We start from the raw sequence: 18,933 nt of genomic DNA, 5'->3' as shown, positions 1-18,933 counted from the left end.
AGTCTCCGACTTCCCCGAATCCCTCGCGAACCACGCGATTCTAATCCTCGCGATTCTACCATCGCGGGCTCAGGACGAATTTCTGTAGGCGAGGTCCGGACCCCGAGGTGGTCCCAAGACGAAAGGGGGGTCCTGGCCGGTTTCGTTCGCCCAGTCCGATTTTTACCGAACACTCACGAGCTTCAAGTGGTGCGGTTAGATACCGCGGCATTCGCGTTCGTACCTGGTGTCTCGCAAATATTTACCCGGTCGTCAGGCAAACGTCGCGAAGCCGCCTTCGTTAGAGACGTCGTTAGGAAATTGAACCGGTCATTCGCAACGCAAACATCGTACGCTCGATTAAAAGCCACCCTCGTTATCCCGACGATGAGTCGTATATTCTCGTATCGTCAACTTTATCACGTGTCAATGTGCTTTCGAGGAACACGTTCAATTTTTATAATCGTTAAAATGCATAAATGCGGGGAGCGTTATTTGGGTATTTCACAAAGCTAGTCCCAATCGATGCGAAGGGTGGCTTATCTCTCGTGGCACGTATTTGCATGCGAACCTCAAATAGGATCAGGTCCCTGTCCAAGTTCTTCCTCAAACATTTGATTCTCGCGACCACGGCGAGCTTCCGGCAGATGATTCGGGTATGCGTCGTTCGAATCGTCTCCAGCAGGAAATATTTATGAGAACCGTGGATTGACCCGTTTCCCCTTACCCCCGTCTTTCTCACTCTCTCTCTCTCTCTCTCTCTCTCTCTTTCTATGTAGCACACAAACTAACGCAATATGTGGCCACGTCGCTTTCGGAGCTGACAAAAGCTCGTGACACGTACGTAGCTTCCGAAGTTTATGCAACCTGGGAAGCGACAAGCTAAGTAGTTTTCCAAGTTGTCTTTCGTTCGTGATTTCATTCCGCGTTTTATTCGTCTCGAGTTCTACTTAAGGTAGAATCACATCAGATCCAGGAACGAGACGAGAAAAATGGGAAGGGTGTAGAACGTAGATCATTGAAAGAGAAAGATGGATTTGAAATCTGCAGGGCAATGATAGACAGGAAGCACCTCTGGCTCACGACCTACCGCATCTCTTTTTCCAAACCGTTTTATCCATAACTGTAATATTTCATCTATTTTTCATCATTGCATTCTGTACGAAATAAAATGTTTTAAGGATGTATTGGCTATACATTCAATCCCAAAAGTTTATGCACTTTAGAAACGCATTTTTTAAAAAGAAATCAGACGTCGAAAGAATAATGCTAATAATAAACAACAATAAAAATTTTTCAATTTTTTCGAGATTGCTCAAGGGGTACCCCTTTAAATTCTACGAAATTTTCGTTTTTTGCCAATAATTCCCAAACGGATGGACTTAGAGGGGCGTGTATGGGACCATTTTGTAGAGGACGACGAGATCTACAATCCCTATATAAAAGTTTCTCGCTAGCATCAATAGTTTACGAGTAATTTGCAAAAAACTGTTTTTTCGTTTTTCGTCAATAACTCGTTAAATATTTATGCTAGCGAAATAATTTTATACAGAAGTTGTAGATCTCGTCGTCCTCTACAAAAAGGTCGTATGCAATTTTCCCGTAGGTCCAACGGTTTTGGAGTTATTGAGGAAAAACGAAATTTTTTTCCAAAAGTTCGCCGTTTCGAGGCTGGGATGGTCGGATTTTCTCAAGACCTATAAAATGCCGATTAATCATACTTAACTCGTTAAATATCGAAGTTAGAAGACAAACAACTTGTATTTGAAGCATTTTTCGAAATTTTGAGAAAGTTTTTGTAAAGTACATAAATTTTTGGGATTGACTGTATAGCCAATACATCCTTAAATGGGAGTATCATTTAAACATTTGAGCATTTTTTACAGTGACGAGCGAAAGTGTTACTAAACTTCGCTGGTGTTATAAAAAAGTAGACTTATTTGTAGAGTAAAATCTGTTCATCGTCAAGGATTCTTTATCTTTCCGTGGAGTCAATTATGATAATTAAATCGAAGGCAGGAGAGATCGGTAATCTTTTTTCCACATTCTTCTTTCCTTTTACCTAAATCCTCGGCCAGATTCGCGTGTATCGAATGGAGCGGGAGAGAACGAACGGCTTTGATAAATGACTGACGTGGAAAAAAATCCGCGTCGATACGTCTTGCTCGAGGAGATGCGAGCTTCTGGGGCCGAGGGAGGAAACGCGGTAGAGATAGATAGGAGGAACGGATTTTAAGCCGGAGTATAATCCGGCTCTGCGTTTAATTTCTTGTACTCGGGTCGAAGTTACCGCGAACGGATACCTTTAACCCTTTACACGCCAGTACAGGGGAAATAAAAGTTGAAATAAAACACACGTGTTAATTAGAATTATTTTTATTTCGCATTGCACGTCCTTATCAACGATCGTTACGTTTATACTTTTCGTGTCATGGAAAACTTTCGAAGAAATCAGATGATGTGTGACGAAAGATTTTTGGGTCGGGCCGTTGTCAATCGTTCGGGGATGCGTGCTTTATCGGAAAACATTGAGTGAGATATATGGAAAGATTATGCGGAATAGCGTTTCGGAGTCGAACAGGTCGCCATTCTCCGCTCCGTCAATTATGCTAATTTCGATTGCCGCGAGATTAATGGAAGAAGGCGGCGGCGGCGGCGGCAGCGGTGGCGGCGTACTCTACGTATATATTCTGGTTCTCGACGGTGACCCGACGTCGCTTCCGACCGTGCATAATGCGGGAGACTTGTAATTATCACGGTGAAAATTTACCACGGGCGTTTCACGAAATCGTCGATGGGAATCGTTTACGGTTGGGACGCGTTTAGATTTCCCTCGCCGCACACACGTACGGTGGAAGGAAAGAAGCTAGCTAACGACGTCTGCATCAATAATACATGTTCCCGATACCTTCCGCGTCCGCTCCCTCCCCACGGTCCTATTCGAGGCTCGCATTTGCCTGTGACACGAGTGACCCGGCTTTTTCGACTTCGCCTTTGTTCACGGGTCGAGACATTCCCGACCGAGACCTCCCGATTCATTGTCATCTTCTCGAGAATCTCGAAACGGAACGATAAAGGCGAACAACAGCTTGTATCGTATCACCGTTTCGTATCATCGTGTAAACGTACAAACGTCGCGCAGTTCGAGATAAAAATAGTTATGATTACCGCGGCGTGACGCGAGTGAATGCCAGGTTCGATAAAGAGAACGGATTCTTTGGTGTAAAGGTTCGTGAAAAGGAGAAGGGTCGCGAAGCCCTCCGTATGCGAAAATATTAACGGACCGAACGTGTGCGTTCCATGCATAGTCGCTTCCTCCTCTTCCTCGGTGGAAAGTATGAAAATCCATACAGTCGCTCGGAGAAAATATCCGTCATTTAAAATGGATGGATTTAGGTGGATATAAAAGTGAGGGGTGGAGAAGAAACCGGGTGGCAAGCGCGAAGGGAGGTTTCGCCTCGGCGAGCCTCGGTCACGGGAGGTTGGGGGGTGAGCTCGGAGCCGACTACTGAAAGTCGGTAGCACCCGGCTGGTGGAGGAGACGTAGGCGGCGGCGACGGTGGCGGTGATGGTGGTGGTTGCCGGTGGTGTCGGAGATTTAAGGGAGACATTTTAAATGGATGGTTCTCTTACAGAACCCGGCTGCCTCTGGTATTATCCAATACCCGTGGCTCGCCTCGCGGCCCGAAGAATTCGCGAGCACCCGAACGAAAGAATTATACGGCTTATACATATTGTTCTCGGCGTCGTCGCGTTATCCGCGAATTTTCTCCGGTTTTACCCGGTTGTAACCGGTTTCCTCGGGAAACGCAAACTTCTCGAGAGAAAGTAGTTTGAGAAAAACTGGAGAGGAGCCGGGCGAAACGCGATATCCTCGCAGCATCTCCGACGCGAGCTCGTCGTCCGGTTGGTAACGAGCCGGGCAAATATCGGGAATAAAAATACCTGTGCTTGTCCTCCTCGTCTTTAAACAGCGTCGGGTTTGTATCTCTCGCGAAGATAGTGCTGATACATCTCTTTAAGAAGACTCCGTTTCAGGATCGATAGAGAACGGAATCGCGTTCAACACCTCCGACATCTTTCGGTATACCTATTCTCGAGTTAAAAAATCGTCCGGTGTCGATGACCGCGGCGGTCCCGACCGTCCAGTTGTTCCACGGATTCTTTCTCGGACGGAGACTCGTCGAGAATCTCGTCGTTGAGAAATGTTAAGGGAGTTTTCTTGGAAACATTTTTTCGTACCGATCACTGGCCTCCTACGAAACTGTTTGCAACGCGACTCGACCAAGGAACTGACCGTAATCTGAAGCTTTATATCTCGATGTTAATGGGTACCGTTTCTATGGCAGTTGTTCCGGATGACGAGCGCTCGTTAAACGAGACCCTGCCAGTCCCTCGGTTATAGGCGTAGCTCCTGCGCGAAACGACGTCTGACTTATAACGGAGTCGTACCACTTGGGCTTCCATTTCTCGGTCTCTGGAGGACCCCCGATGCAGGTTCCTCGCTCCTCCTCTCAGTGAGGCGAGTCGTCAAAGAACGTTTTGCCTTTCCGGTAGAAGGAAAACAGGGAGAGCCCGTCCAATGGGACCGAGGCGACTGGTTCACGACCAATCGTCGAGTTTCCAGCATTCGGATGTGACTGTGAACAGGTGTGGCGAAAGAGGACGCGAACGGAAGAGAGACAGGCTCGTTTCACTCGCGAATCGGGGGTGGACGGTACAGAGCGGATGAGCAGTCCTGCGCGATCCGTCGGTTTCACGAATTCGTTTCACGGACCGGAAGTCGGCATCGTATTTGCGCTTTCCATTGGGTTTCCGAGTGTCGTCGGGGCCAATGGCACGACGAATGCCGACTGCGTGGGTGCCGCGATGCGGATTCTAGAGGGGCTGGTTACGCCCCGCGTTATGCTACCTATACCATTCAATGAAACGAGCAACTGTGCGAGAGGGATGGTCGAGATCCGGCTCGTACGTACGGCCGAGAGAGAGACGCACGGTACAGAGGGAACGAGCGAGATTTCCCTCGCCGTCGTTCTCCGTCCCTCTTTCCATTACCTCTTCCGTTCCCGTCTGAGCTATCTCTGTATTTGCGAGGGAAAGAGGGAGTTTCTCCCTCTCGCGGAGTCTTTGTCCGTGTGGCGCGCGCGTGGTCGTGGGTTGCGGACCGTCTGTGTGCCGCGAGGTCGAGAGGGAACCGGGAGGAAAACGAGGACGGGGACAGCGGCTGGCGGGGTGACGAGGACGAAGACGAGGGGGAGGCGCGCCTTGCTTCGATCCGAGAAAGAGACGCAGACAGAGAGCGAGAGTCCTGGCTTCGATCCCACAAGGAGGTAGACACTCAGTAGCACTTAAACTCGCCTCCCTCTGCTCGCCTCTTTTCCCTCCGCCCTGTGCAATCTGCCTTCCACTACCCTCTCTACTACTTTATCCGTTTCATCCCTCTTGCCAGCGACGCTATCTTCCGCTCTGTTCGCTCCACATTCTTCTCTACGTTTCTTAACTCTTCTTACGTTTTTACCTACTCCCCACCGATTCTTCTTTCCCGATTATTCTTAGATAAGATCCAATCGTCAAATTCTTCGCGTCGCAATTCGTTTGACCGCGCGCTCGACGAGACGACCCGATTCGTACGCCGCACGTCTCTCGTGGATTTTACCGGAGCACCGAGGCCACGGGGGAACGACGCGATTAAAGCGTTCGTTACGGTTAATCGCGGTGGACCGTTTATTTTTATAAGTCAAGGTTATCCATGACACCTGTGTGCGCCTCCTCCCCCTCGCCGCGGGATCGAGAGCAGTTCGGGGTTGACATTTTATTCGCGCTTCTATGACCGGAGGGCTCGTACGGCGCGCGTCGTTAAAAACGGGCTAATTGGTTTCGTCAAAGCGCTCTCGGTGTCGCCGGGAAAAACTGGCTGGTTGATTTTTCCCCACGGTAGAACGGTAATCCACGCGGAGAACGTCTTTATACAATGAAATCGCGGCACTTTCGTTCTCGCTGGCCATGTTTATCCGGCATATTCCGCGAAGCCGAATCGGCTCGATCGAATTTCAAATGACGCGGTTCCGCTCGGTATTTTTCTTCCGAGACGCAAACTTCGGAGCACACTTTCCACCGACGGACCCGAACCTCTATCGGTTCGAACGTTCTTTTCGTTTTTTCCTCTTTTTCCTTTAATCTTTCTCGCCTCGGCGTTCCTCTGACCGACGACGGAGAAAGAACCGAAGCGCGAGGGCAAGCGTGGGTTAAAACCCTTTAGTCTAGACCGCAGGATCGGTCGGTTAGCTGCCGGCGAGTTTTCTATTCGACACCACTTAAAAGCGAAGCCCGAGAAAGAACTCGTAAGCTTTCCAGGGAGGCAAGCAGCTTGGTCTTATCGGATATCGGGCATAAAAAGCGTCACCTCGCCGGAAAATTAGAACGTCGGACCCTTTATTTTCGTTGGAAACCGTGCAGTTTCCCTTTTCCGTCAAAGAGGACCAAGCCGGGGTACCAGATGCTCTCGGGTACGGCGAACAAAAATGGTAATAGGTAGAAATAAATTAGTTTGCCGGTAGCCGCGACCACTCGGGGGCGAAACGATGGCGTCGCCGAGTGGCGAACCGAAGGGGGTGGCCCGGGAGTGGGAAAGACGGAATAAAAGGAATAAAACGAAGGGGAGAGAGATCTTGAGAGCGTTCTCTCCCTCCCTCTGCCCCTCTTAGCTGGCAATGACAGATACAAATAAACGATCCCCGGCGGTTTCGCGCAAGCGCCTTTCCAGAATCTACCGCTTCTATCGTTCTCTCCACCACTACCCGCCGACCCAGCCTCGCTGTTCTGCCACCCCCGGCGGAAGCAGAGGTAGGCAACCGTGTGCCCCGTCGCCCATCCACCTCCACCTTGGGTGGAGCCTCGTAAATGACGTCAGCAGACGTACAGACAAACGGCACAGACGTAGAAACCAATGCGCGAAAGCCCAGGTGGCCTACGTCTGCGTACAAATAACCCCGAGGACTTCAAACCACCCCTGAAGCGGCACCCGGTTGGAGAACCGCCCCTATGCCCTCCGAGTCTCTCTCTCTCTCTCTCCCCCTCGTTTCCTAAGCTCTCCGGCCCCCGTTCTCGCCTGACTGCCTTCGTCTGCCATTGCTTGCCATTTCCGTTTGCAAAATCCGACCGAGACGAACCTTTCGACCCTCGCGTTCAAGGGGGTTCCTGCTCATGGATTCGGCCACGGTGTCGAGCGAGCCTCCGAGCGAGCTCGACGGCCTTCGGGGTACCGGTGCTTCTTTTTTGGCTGTCCGTTTTATAAAAGCGCTTCAAAGGCACCGATTATTCGTCCCGTTTAATCTCCGCCCGTCATCGGCTCGATTTACCGTGCTCGACATTATACAGCCGACCGAGATTTCTAGTTAGGCCTCGATTCTCTTCCTCCTGCTTCTCCCCTTGTTCGGCCCGAGCTCGTTCGCTACCTCTGGAATCTTGTTTCTCTCTCCTCGAGCTCGCGTAAGAAAAACCTGTAGCCGTGTTTACGCGAGAATCATACGTAGAGACCCATTAACGTATTTGCATCCTCGTTATAGTATAAGCGACGCGAACAAGGCTCGGGCGTCCTGATCCGATGATCCCGTAATTGCGTCGCGGAAAGTACACGTATATTACCAAGTTAGATATCTTTTTCATGTTTCCGGAGCAACGGGTTTTCGAAAGTGAATTCTTGACTCGTTGCATCGGCATCCCCGAGTTGCTCGGCACTCGTGTGCGCGACCGGTAGTACAGATAGCAGGAACACGCGAGTAGTAGTCGTTGGCTAAGTTGTATCGGGACCTAGTGGCAGAACTGCAGCCAGGGTGGACGAGGCCAGGGGTGGCGCGGGAGCTGCAGAGGAAGCTGAGGGCAAGGGAGGGTACGTAACACCGTGGCGATGCTTGCGGGGAGAGAGAGAATAGAGGGAATACAGCAGATAGAGGTAGCTTGGAGTCGAGTGCCCGGGGCTGAATCGACCCGGCTACATACAGCACACCCCAAGCCAGTCCCTCTCTTACTCGTGCATTCTCTTGCTCCCTCTTACCCTGTGTTCTTCCTCTGCCGTCTCTTCGACTCACCCCCTGGCCACCTGCCGACGACCACCCGCGCCACCCCGTTACCACTCATTCGCTTTCTCTAACCGTCGTAGTCGTCGTCGTCGTCGTCGTCGTCTCTTCTCTTTGCCTCTCTTCTTTTCACTGTGTTGCGCTTCTCTGCCGGTCGCGTACTTTTGTTCCCTTTTCCAGGGTGGGTTTTAGATACGAGCCAGGACGTTGTTGCTGTTTCCTCGCGTTCCTCTTTCGTTTCGTGTGCTATTCACTTTTGCCTCGCAGACTCTTCCACGACGTTCCGACCAGCGCTCCCCTTTCCGACCGTTTTGTCCTTTCTTTCTGCAACCACCCACCGCCCGCCGGAGTCCGCCTTCCGCATCGCGAGGCAAACCAGGCAGCCTCCGACCAATGGCAACGACAGGCAACCAACGTCTGGAAGAGGAGGGAACTCGGTGGAAAGGACGACGGATGGCGAAGAAACAAGATCGGCCGTTCCCTTCCATCCTCGCTCCTTCCTTTTATTTGCTCTCCCGACTGGCTCTTTCTCTCTCTTTCTCTCTCTATCTCTAGCTTTCCGAGTTAGCGCTCGACTTTAAAAAGTTGCATACTTTGGAAATTCGAAGATACTCTTCTGTCGTTTGCAATGTTCTGCGAGGAATCGTCGAGTTAAACGGACAGGCAAACATCGGGACGGTAAATTGGTCGTTAGGGCGGCGAACGATGCCGTTATCCTCGGATCTATCGTTCGAGGGCACTCGGAGATTCGTCCTCCCGTCGATTAGGCGCATATCCGATATGGAAAATTTGCTTAGATCGCCGGATAACCCGTCGAGCACGCTCGGCGCACTCGAGACGCGGAAAGAGTCTCGGCCGTCTTCCAATCGACTGCCTATTTACCCGCCAAACAGAGCGCGAGCGTACGGGTTCCTCTTTCAAATTCACCCCTTTGACGCGGCGGCTCTCCTGACGCCTCGCGCCTCGAGTATCCGCGAGACAAAACGGTCTCATTCCCATCTCAATCTATATTCGCACGTCCAACACACTCGAGATTATGAATGCGTGGGGTTAATGAAACCGGGCAAGGCGTCTGCCTTTGCACCACCACCCCCCTGTCGTCCCATTTCACCTCCGCAGTGTTCTCTCGCCACCACACCTTCTCGCGAACCTCCTTCTCATCCTTCCGGCGGTCTTCGTCAATTCCCGTCCTCTTCGCCACCCTTTTCGTTCGCGTTCGCTACATCGTCGTCGTCGTCGTGGTCGTGGTCGTCGTCGTCGTCGTCGTCGTCGTCGTCGAGAGCGGAGGCTGGCTGCCCGCGAGCTTCCACCTCCGGTTTCCCGGGAGTAAACAAAGTCGACGCGGGCGCGAACTCGGTCTACTTCGCTTTATTTTTTCAAAAGGAGCGTGTGCGCGCGTGAAAGAGCCACTCCATACAGGGGTGAAATGTGGCCGCCAGACGACCACGGAACTTGTTCCTCCTTCTCCTCTTCGTTCTCCGTGCTGTTGAATCGATTCCCCGGTAGAAAGGTTTTATCTCTTGGTTGCTACTTAACACTCTCGTTTACTCATCTATGAGTCTTGCTCCTCGCCAATGAAACGGGATTACTGCCCTTACACAGAATTACACAAGATCTGTTCGCTCTTCTCTACACCGCATTTCGTACACCATTTTCATTTTCATTCAGCTGCGCAAATGAACCCGCAGCTGAAACGAAAAATTTTCGTAATTAGCGTGTCGCGAATTTAGATTAATTTTGGGAACGACAGAAGCGCGGAATACGCGTTCTCGGTAATAGATTCCGGTGTCTTATAGGCTTTCAGAAAACGCATGCGATAGCAGCATGCTTTATAAGCGACGGTGAACAATGTTGATCGGTTTTTCGTGGACAACCTTGTCGACGCGATGTCGACGATGCAGCCGGAATTCCGTTTAATTTACTGTCTCCCAAAAGTTTTAGTAATTTCGCGTGCATGTTCCACGCCGTTCGCACACAAGTTTCGTTATCAACCCGGCAACTTTCTTTCCTCGCGTTCTACCGTCTGTCCCAGCAGATGCCGCTACCTCAGTAAACAGAACGTTCGCTCTTCAAGGTCCGCGGAAGTATAAGCAGACGGTGTAATTCGTTTCTCCTCTTATGCTAATTAATTAACAAGAGATTCACCGAGACTTATTCGAGTACTACGTTTACTGTAGTTCTGTCGTTCGTACAATCTGTAGTTCTCAGGAATAGAGAAACGACTATGAAATCCAAGTTTCCTTTTTCTACATAACAAAAGTAATGATAAACGGTGTTTTAAATCACGATTGTATGTTGGTCGAATTTTTAATTGAAATTGACGGAAGATCAGGGAGGGACTTATCGCTGATAATAATGCTTTCAGGCGCGAGCGAGTCTCGGGACACGGAGTGTCAAAAGGTCATGGAGGAGACAACAGAACGGCAGGGCGTTGGAACGGGACGGGCAGGAGAGCAAGGTAAGGTGGTTATAAAGATTTTTATTCCGGGGTGTTATTCCCCGAGTAATGGTAGCAGTAAACCACGGAAGCCCCAGAATAGGCCATCGATAGCGACGTACTTCTCGCGTTGGACTCTTATACTGCGTCGTGGAGGTCTCGCATTACGTTGACTTACATTGTAAGTCTTGCAAGGCACTTGCATTCCTTAGTTCCTCCCATAAAACGCATTCTTGCGGTGTTAACACGCTGGCGTGAGGAATTATTTAGTAAAATAATGGACACTTGCATTTCTATTTTTAAACGAACGCCAGGGAACTTTTGTATTTCACTTGGACGATTCGTGTCGTTCAACGAAACGTTTAATACTTCTTGTAAGAACGTTAATTTTGTGCTCTATACGCATACGACTCGTATACATTACGAAAGAAAGTTGAGTAGATTTTAAGTATTGATCGAACGCGATATGCAAAGGTAGCATAAAGCATCGATATTGATACGTTGTCTCAGGGAATGAAAGCGCGTGTTCGAATTCAGGAAGGAATGATCGTCGAGTGTTTTGGTTCGATTAGAGGGCATCGATTTTTATCGGTGCTCTTCGAGGGGGAATCGCGCGGCTATGCAAATACCGGGGGTGGAAAAAAATTACGGCAAAGTGCTAAACGATCGCGAAGAGACGCGGCGGGTTCGTATTTTTTTACGCTCGCGCGTGTTGGTGAGAAAGCCTGGTTTGGGGGGACCGGCGAAGATCGGGAAGGCACGAGGCCACCTTATGTCGAGTGGGTGACTTGGAATGACAGAGGGTGCGGGATTTTCAGGTCGGTATGCAAATAAGCCACTCCCGGATGTCTCGGGGGTTCGATTCGGTTTAAAGTTATTGCCCGCGTCGAGCGGAATCATCGTCCTCGAATCGTTGCCAGCGGCGCGACTCGAACGACCCATCGAGTTTTTTCATCATTAACTATGTTTTTCATTTCCATTGTTTCGCTTCGCACGAAACGCTTGACCGATTAAGATTTCCTTTCCGCGTCGTCTCTGGTGGATCGTTACAGAGACTAGAACGTTGGAACTAATTACAAGATAAATGAATCTCGCGACGGGCCGAGAGCCGAGATAAGATGAGGAGAAAAACGTAACGTGGTTGAATGGCGATCGAGGTGCGCTCAGACGGAAACTGGGGTGGCTCTTAACTAGCTATTTTTAATTCGTTCACTAGTGATCGCGTAGCTCGAACATCGTTCTTAATGAACGGTCGATGATACGGCTCGCGGATTCTGTGTATCGAATTTCGTACCACGTACGTCGTTCGGCAATTGAACTCGATTACATCGATGCTCCAGAAGAATCACTTTAAATTTCATCGGCCGCGTCTGCATCCGGGGGATCGATCTCTAAAGAACACGTGATATCGCTGATTAGCGCGTCTCGTAGACAGTTAATCCCTTAGAGCGCCCTTCGCGATGTAAATGAATATTGATCACTTTTCACTGCGACGGAGGAGGTCCGCGCGGTGAAAAGAATCGTATCTCGAGACCGCAAGCGCGAGTGCCTCTAAATGAGAAACCAAACGGAACGATCCCCGGGCCGCGGTAATGAATAAAAATTATAATTACGTTTCTCGTCTTCTTCGGGGAGGAAGAAAAAAAGCGAAGTTAATCAATCACGAGCGCGAACGAGGGTGCCGGTTTTGTCTTTCTTCGAGTGGACTCCCCTCGTGACTCGCAGCTTTTCTTACACTTGGCCCTATCGCGTTCGAGACCGATCAATTAGCTTTTCCAAAAATTTCCCTCGAGCATTTACTATTCATTATCAAACCGGGACTAAAACGTTTATGGTAGCCAATTAAAAAATTGCATTTGCAATAAATAATGCAACGTTGCGTTGCGGACTTGCGTTGTCTGCACATTCGATCCTTTTAGGAATGCAAAAAAATTCACAGTCGTCTGATTAGTTTTTGTCGCCGTGTACGGAACTACGGAGTGGCTCGGGCGATCTTGAGAATATAATGAACTGATCGCGGCTGAAACGAGGTAGAAAGTGAACGCCTAGCGAAAAACGATTTCCATTCGATTTGGCGAAGAAGTTAGGCGCTAAATGTCCGTACGTGAGGGACGTAAGCGAGCCGGGCGAACGCCGGGCTAGAACAGAGATGGAACGGGAGGGTGTGTGGGTGGCGAGAGAGAGCGCGCAAAACCCCATGCATACAAATGGTATGCTAACAAGATACATTTGTCCATGGTGGTGTGTGGCCTGGCGTTAGTAGGTGCGCTGGATGTTGGCCGGGGCAAGGTGTAACGGTGGTAGTGTCGAGCCCACCCCCCGCCGGTCTGTGACGTGCCCCTGTACCCGAGCCCGGAAGCTTTCTTCCCCCGTAAGCAGATTTATAGATCGATTATAGACTTCGCTTATGATTGGAACCATTTGCATGATGTAGGTATATACAGTCGGCAGCCTCTTTCTTCTATAACCTCGCCCTTGCCCCCTCGCGGCCCGTGCCGTTTCCACGTTACACCCCACGGTCTCTCTTTCGCTCGTTCGCTCTTCGAGCCATCATGAATCATCCGCGCCAACTGCTCTCTTATGGTTTCACGCGATAAACGTTTGATGCGCGGTGAGCGATGCGTGTAACGCGGTTCTTTGCATATTCCACGGTCCTCGGACGACTGAACGATATTTGACGACCCGCTCGAACTCGACGCGTAGTCCGACTCGACGGATTCCCGATGAAATTAATTAATTCGAAGACGCATAAATGAACGAATTCATTAAAAACCGGCAAATATTTCCTTGGAGTTGAAAGAAATGGCGAGAGAACCGAGAGAGACGTCTTAAAGACGACCGATAATTACGGGAAGCTCACGGGGTCTGCTTGTTTCTTGAATATCAAAGCACTCGACAAAATAATCAGCGAACCAAAGTCGAGGCGAAGCGGTCGGCCGAAGGGTTCGCCGGGGGTTGGACGGGCGTGCGCGCCGAGGCAAAAGCCCGACGATATTCTTTGCATCATTATCGCGATTTAATTATGTCGAGTTCCTTTGACTCTCTTCATTTAACAGTCTCGCCACCTTCCCCCCGGATTCTGCTTGTAAATATTTTTTCCGACTAATCAGAGATTCCTTTTAATCAGCCTCGCGCTGATCATTCGATCATCAGAAATCTCAATACGGGAAATTGTACATCTTACTTCAAGACTCGTCGGCTATCGCGGCGCATAGTGTTCCGTTTATAAAAAAAAAGTATTGTTCAAACAGCACAAGTAGCGCGGAATGTAAGAAGCGCGCGGCGGCCCGCTAGAAATTAATTTTAACTTTAAATTAAGACTCGACCGATAGTTCTTTGTTGAGCCGCGAGTGCCGGGCGTCGAGGTTCCTCGAAAAGAGGCGATCCGAGAAATCGGGGGTGGAGGCCCTTTTGTCTACCGTTCATAATAAAATAACGTTTGGTAACAAGTTCTCGCGGTTCCTCGATCAATTTTTTCCGTATCCAACGGTTTCCGGGTGTAATATCTTCTTCTAAGCGGTGATGCAATTAACCAGGGAAAAACCGGATCGTTCGGGGGACGTGTTAGATTGCTGTAATTGCCGAACGCGGTGAATGACAAGAATATGGTAGACGATAGATGGCCGTAAGAAAAAGGGTTAAGACGTTAGGAGGGAAGCCGCGAGAGGCCATCGGTCAATTAATCAAGATAATGAGAGGGGGAGTCGGGGTACGCGGAGGCGAAGATGAAAACGGTGAAGGGTAGAAGCAGCGTCTGTACGAGACATTCGACACCTCGACCGAACCGTTCCCGACAATACCGAAGATACGCGACTTGGCGGTAAACTTAGCAGAAGCCGGCGAGGCTTCCGGATAAGCAGCCCAACTTCGGCACGGAAGGCGCATGATTAATTAATTAGCCCGGGCTAGTTAGGACGGTGTAGGCTAACACTTGTGCGACCCAGCCTCACTATTTCTCGTAATCGTGGACAGATCTCGAATCATTCTAAGATTCGTCGATTCGTAATTCCGTGGAATATTTGTGGCAAGTTTCGTGTCTGAAGAGCGCGATAGCGATCTGAGTTTCCCAAGCACTCGCACAGAAGGGTTTTTATTACGGCATTACAATCGTACGTTAAAACCGAGAGGGGAGTAGAAGAGAAAGAAATCTAATCCGAAAGCAGAGACGGTCAGGATCCTCTCGTTATCTTTGAAAATCTCCCCGTGCTCTTCTCGGTACTTGGAACGAAGATCAACTCGGGTCGAGCCGTCGCGTGAAATATACATCGGACAGACCGTTGCGAGGTGGGCGGGTATTGAGAGGAAACGGGTAGCGTTATCGCGAGTATACGAGTGCGCAGGACGAGACGCGGGCCAACGCACAATCCTATCTACCCGATCCTATCGGTCGGCAAATATAACCCTGAATGACCACCCCTTTGGATATTAACTTTCGCGAACTCGTGCACGATTCCGGAGATCCCGTTCGTGTTTACTTTAGATACGGGACGAAAGTCCTCGCGGAGGACACTTAGTTTCTCGTTTTTTAATGCTCGCATCGCCGGGGGCGAGCCGAGTGGTTCCGCGATACGAACGAGGGTCCCTTGCGCAAACGTTTTCGAGCGTACGCCGAAAATGAAATTAGAGACGTCAGAGAGAGAGAGAGAGAGAGAGAGAGAGAGAGAGAGAGAGAGAGGGTACCGTCGCTGAATCGTCGAATTTTCAATTCGTATCGCGTATTCGAAGAGGAAACGGAGTTGGAGCCTCGACACGGCTTCGTATTTTGTATCCCGAAGCCGACGGTATCTCGGGTTGACCAAACATTGGGGAACTCGCGCAAGATGATCGAAACGGTGTACGGAAACTCGTAGGTAGAAGCTGGCAGGTAGAAACGGGGGTTGCGTCGAGAGTCTGCGGGGATGAACCGGAGGCACGAAGGTTGGGTTACACCGGTAGCTAGTTCCAGGACGGTGAAGGAGGCGGTACCGTTGCGCGTCACACATTAACATAATGCTAATTATCTTGCCAGCTCATTAGCGCCGGTAAACTGTCCGAGGAAACTCGGCCTCCCGAGATAAGGAGGAAGCAGCAGCCGGAGTTAGGGGGCGGTCTGTCGTTCTAGGAGTTCCTTGCACGTGCGCTCGCCGGCTCCTCCTGTACATACGCGCCCAGTTTCCCTGTCTAAGACCGCCAAGATTAAGGTCCCGACGACCTCGAATGCCTTGACGTGGGTCCGTGAGTTTGGAGAACTTCCCCGGAAAGTGTTTGGACGCTTCCTAACGACTTCCTCCCACCAGCCATCGAGCTCGGTACCTGTAAATATCTCGGTGGCTCGCGTTCATCAAACGGCCGCGAAATCCCGTCCCATTTAATCCATTATTTTATGGTTATAGAGATTATGCAAATAAACGAGGCAGCCGGCAACGTGTCGCGGTAGTTACCGAACCGCGTTGATTTACGAACTTCCGACTCTCTGTGTATAGCCGGCGAGCATGTATCCGTCTATAGCCTCGTACATTCGTTCGATAAGCGTATTACCTGGATCAGAGCGTTACACTTTTCTCCACGGGCTCTGACATCGATCCGATTCTCTTTTCTACCGCGGTGCGATTAGATTCGAAGCATGGCAGGTTTCGAGAGCCTCGGCCCTTCGGTGTAGTAACCGTAAAGTAGTAACGGCGACCTTCCTCCCGACCCCTTTCTTCTGGCCGCCCCTTCTTGCTCGCGCTCGCACGCGGGGTTGGCGAACCCCCGTAGGAAAAATCATGGCTTTACGCGTCAAATCGCGTATGCATATAAAGCGGTATTATTTCGCGCGTTGACGCATCGCCGAGTGTGTACGGTACACACCTACCTATGCCCCGCTGTATCATGGCCTCGGCTATATTTATTCCCCACGTCGTCGTCGTCGTCGTCGTCGTCGTTGTCGTCGTCGCCACCGTGGCAAACAGGCTTTTCCGGTTTCACAGTTTCCCATCGTGGAAATAGCTCGATTTTCGTTACTCGTTAATTGGACGTTAAGCACGGTCTCACCCGTGTTGAGGCTAATTACGATATTCAGTGCTCCATTTGTCAACCGCGGATTTTTAGTAAAAAACGAAATCCAGACAGAAATTTCTGTTCTTTAAATGCCAACCAGTTTCACATGATTTTTATTAGCAATTGTCAGGGCGTGACAAAGGGCTCGAAGATTCGGGAACGTATCGATGTCCGAGAAGTCGAGCATCGGCACACGCGTCGCGTTATCGGCCCCGGAAGTTTTAACGAGCTCTCCCTCTCTCTTCGAGGTTAATGTCGTCGATAATTTTCGAAACTTTTAATCGAGTGCATCCTAATTGGCCGTGCTCGAGACAACATCGCCGGCGGCCGGCTAATTCGGGTACGTTGCATCGATTAGCCGGGTGATTCTGCGGCACCGGTGAATGTAACGAAAGCGAACTTGATGCGCGTTGATTTATTCGTTGTCGAGAGTAACTCGTTACGAGTTCACTTTCCCCGGTTCCCTGATAGAACCACGAAACGACACCAAGGACTCGTCTACTCTCGTCGGACCGCGCCATTCTGTTCCGTCCCGACGACGACGACGACGACGACGACGAGCGACGCAGTCAGCCGGGCGACATCAAAGAGGACGCCCGGCTTCCGTATAATTAGCGTCAGTCGTATTTGCATATTGATTGAAGCGAACGTGTTGCCACGATCCTCGACTCACTGCCCTCTTTTTCGTCGCGTCGCGAACGCCTGCGTCCGGCATCCCGAAACTCTTGGCCAGTCACTCTCCCGTTCAGTTTCGCCTCTCTCCTTTCAAACGTTTACATTTTCATTTCTGTTCAATTATAAGCAGTTTTATCTGTCAGCCCCTGATATCACTGATAACGATTGCTCGTTCAAAGGTCCAGCGTCGCGTGGATTCCTCTGATAAATCGTTTTCTTAAAATAGCTCGAACCGGGAGGGGGACAGGGAACATCTTGCCGCGAGAAGCGGCTCGGAAAATCTGCTCGCGGCTCGCGCGCGTTCCTGCGTCGGACGGTTGAACGTTGGAGAAGGAACGCGCGCTCCCCTTTCGAGCCGCGTGGCAGGGCTAACATATGAACGTTTGGTGACTCCACGATTTTGCGGCGTCGATTCAAATTCAAGCGGGCACAGGCGAAATCGGCGCGGATTTAAAAAACGGGGAAGCGACCGGGGTGGAACCGAGGGAGGGCGAAACGGGAGAGACAAAGCGGAGAATAGTATAGAAGGCGGAGTGCGGGGTTAACAATAGCCTGCAAGTCACTGGATAAACGACCGGGAATCGTTAAAACGCGAGGACGCCCGATCGTGACTCTATTTTGATTTTCTACCTTCTATCAGATTCGACCGATAAAGCTTCGGCTTCTAATTCCTACCGTGACTGTCCACATTTTTCCCAGCGCGAGCACGGATACAGATATTTTATTACGAGTTCGATTAAAACTCGTAGACATAATTTAATTCGTTAACAAGTGAAGCAATACAAAGTCGTTTTGGTTTTATCGCAAAGCCTGGTGGTCATAAGGACGTTTTGATTTACATTCACTTAAGCACCTCGTCGTACAACAAATTCATACAGGGTATGTTTCGATAGAAACGATCGATTGATTTCTGTGAATTTTTCTCTGTACGACGTAATGACTGAATATTATATTTGATGCATGGCAGAGGTTTATTGCGACCGATTCACCGTCTGGACAGGAATATACATATGTATAGTATATGAAAAAAACAAAAAGCGCGCGATCCGGGTGCAACGATCGTCCGATTACGAGAAGGCGACTCTCAGGATTATTATACTTTACGCGGTGCGGATAACATCTGGAGCAAGGGCTGTCTTAATTTAGTCATTTTGCCAATCAGGTATCAATTACCGGAGCGGAGAGACTTTAGCATAAATTCTTGAGATTTGTAGCGTATAATTTGGGATGCTGAATGGACAGATGCGATCATAATTACCGGACAGCCTTGAATCGTACAAGACCGAAACCGTGCTCAGATCTTTGCGACTTGTTCCTCATTTTTTAATTACCGTCCGCGAAATAATTACCGAGCAACCTTGACGGCCGCTGCCTTCTCGATGACTGTCTATGTAACCACTTCTTTAGACCTTAGATCGCGTTTACTAAAATTCCTCCTTTACGCGAATTGATACAAATTGATACGAATTGGTAGGACGTTTTACGTGGTTTCTTCGTATACTGGAGAATAACGAGTGTATCCAGAAAATTGTGTTTAAAATATATGATAGGACGGCATGAACGTTTCTTCACGAGAGCGAGACGAATGCGTGCAATTATTTCTTTAGACGTTTCTTACTTCCACGAACTTGGAAAGAAGAACACAGAGTAACTGCAGTCGAGATGTATGATAGAGAGACACGATTATTTTGCGAAGACGAACGTATCCAGGATAGCCGATACAGAAACAGGAAGAGGTTGTTCGCGTCT

General features: G+C 49.8%; 1 protein-coding gene across 1 annotated transcript in view; it reads left to right on the top strand.

Moving 5' to 3' along the window:
• The window catches only part of Plc21C (Phospholipase C at 21C), a 129,214-nt gene that overhangs the window by 15,850 nt on the left and 94,431 nt on the right, over positions 1 to 18,933 (top strand). The window contains exon 19 of the transcript XR_003389025.1: positions 10,420 to 10,512. The gene's annotated coding sequence lies outside the window, so the exon portion shown is untranslated. The remainder of the gene's footprint in view (positions 1 to 10,419; positions 10,513 to 18,933) is intronic.

Source organism: Ceratina calcarata, unplaced genomic scaffold (genome assembly GCF_001652005.2).
Source record: "Ceratina calcarata isolate Rehan_Ccalc_2016 unplaced genomic scaffold, ASM165200v1 scaffold289.2, whole genome shotgun sequence".
In the NCBI taxonomy this organism is placed as follows: Eukaryota; Metazoa; Arthropoda; class Insecta; order Hymenoptera; family Apidae; genus Ceratina; species Ceratina calcarata.
Note: the sequence above shows the minus strand (reverse complement) of the source record. Positions and strands in the feature narration are given on the sequence as shown.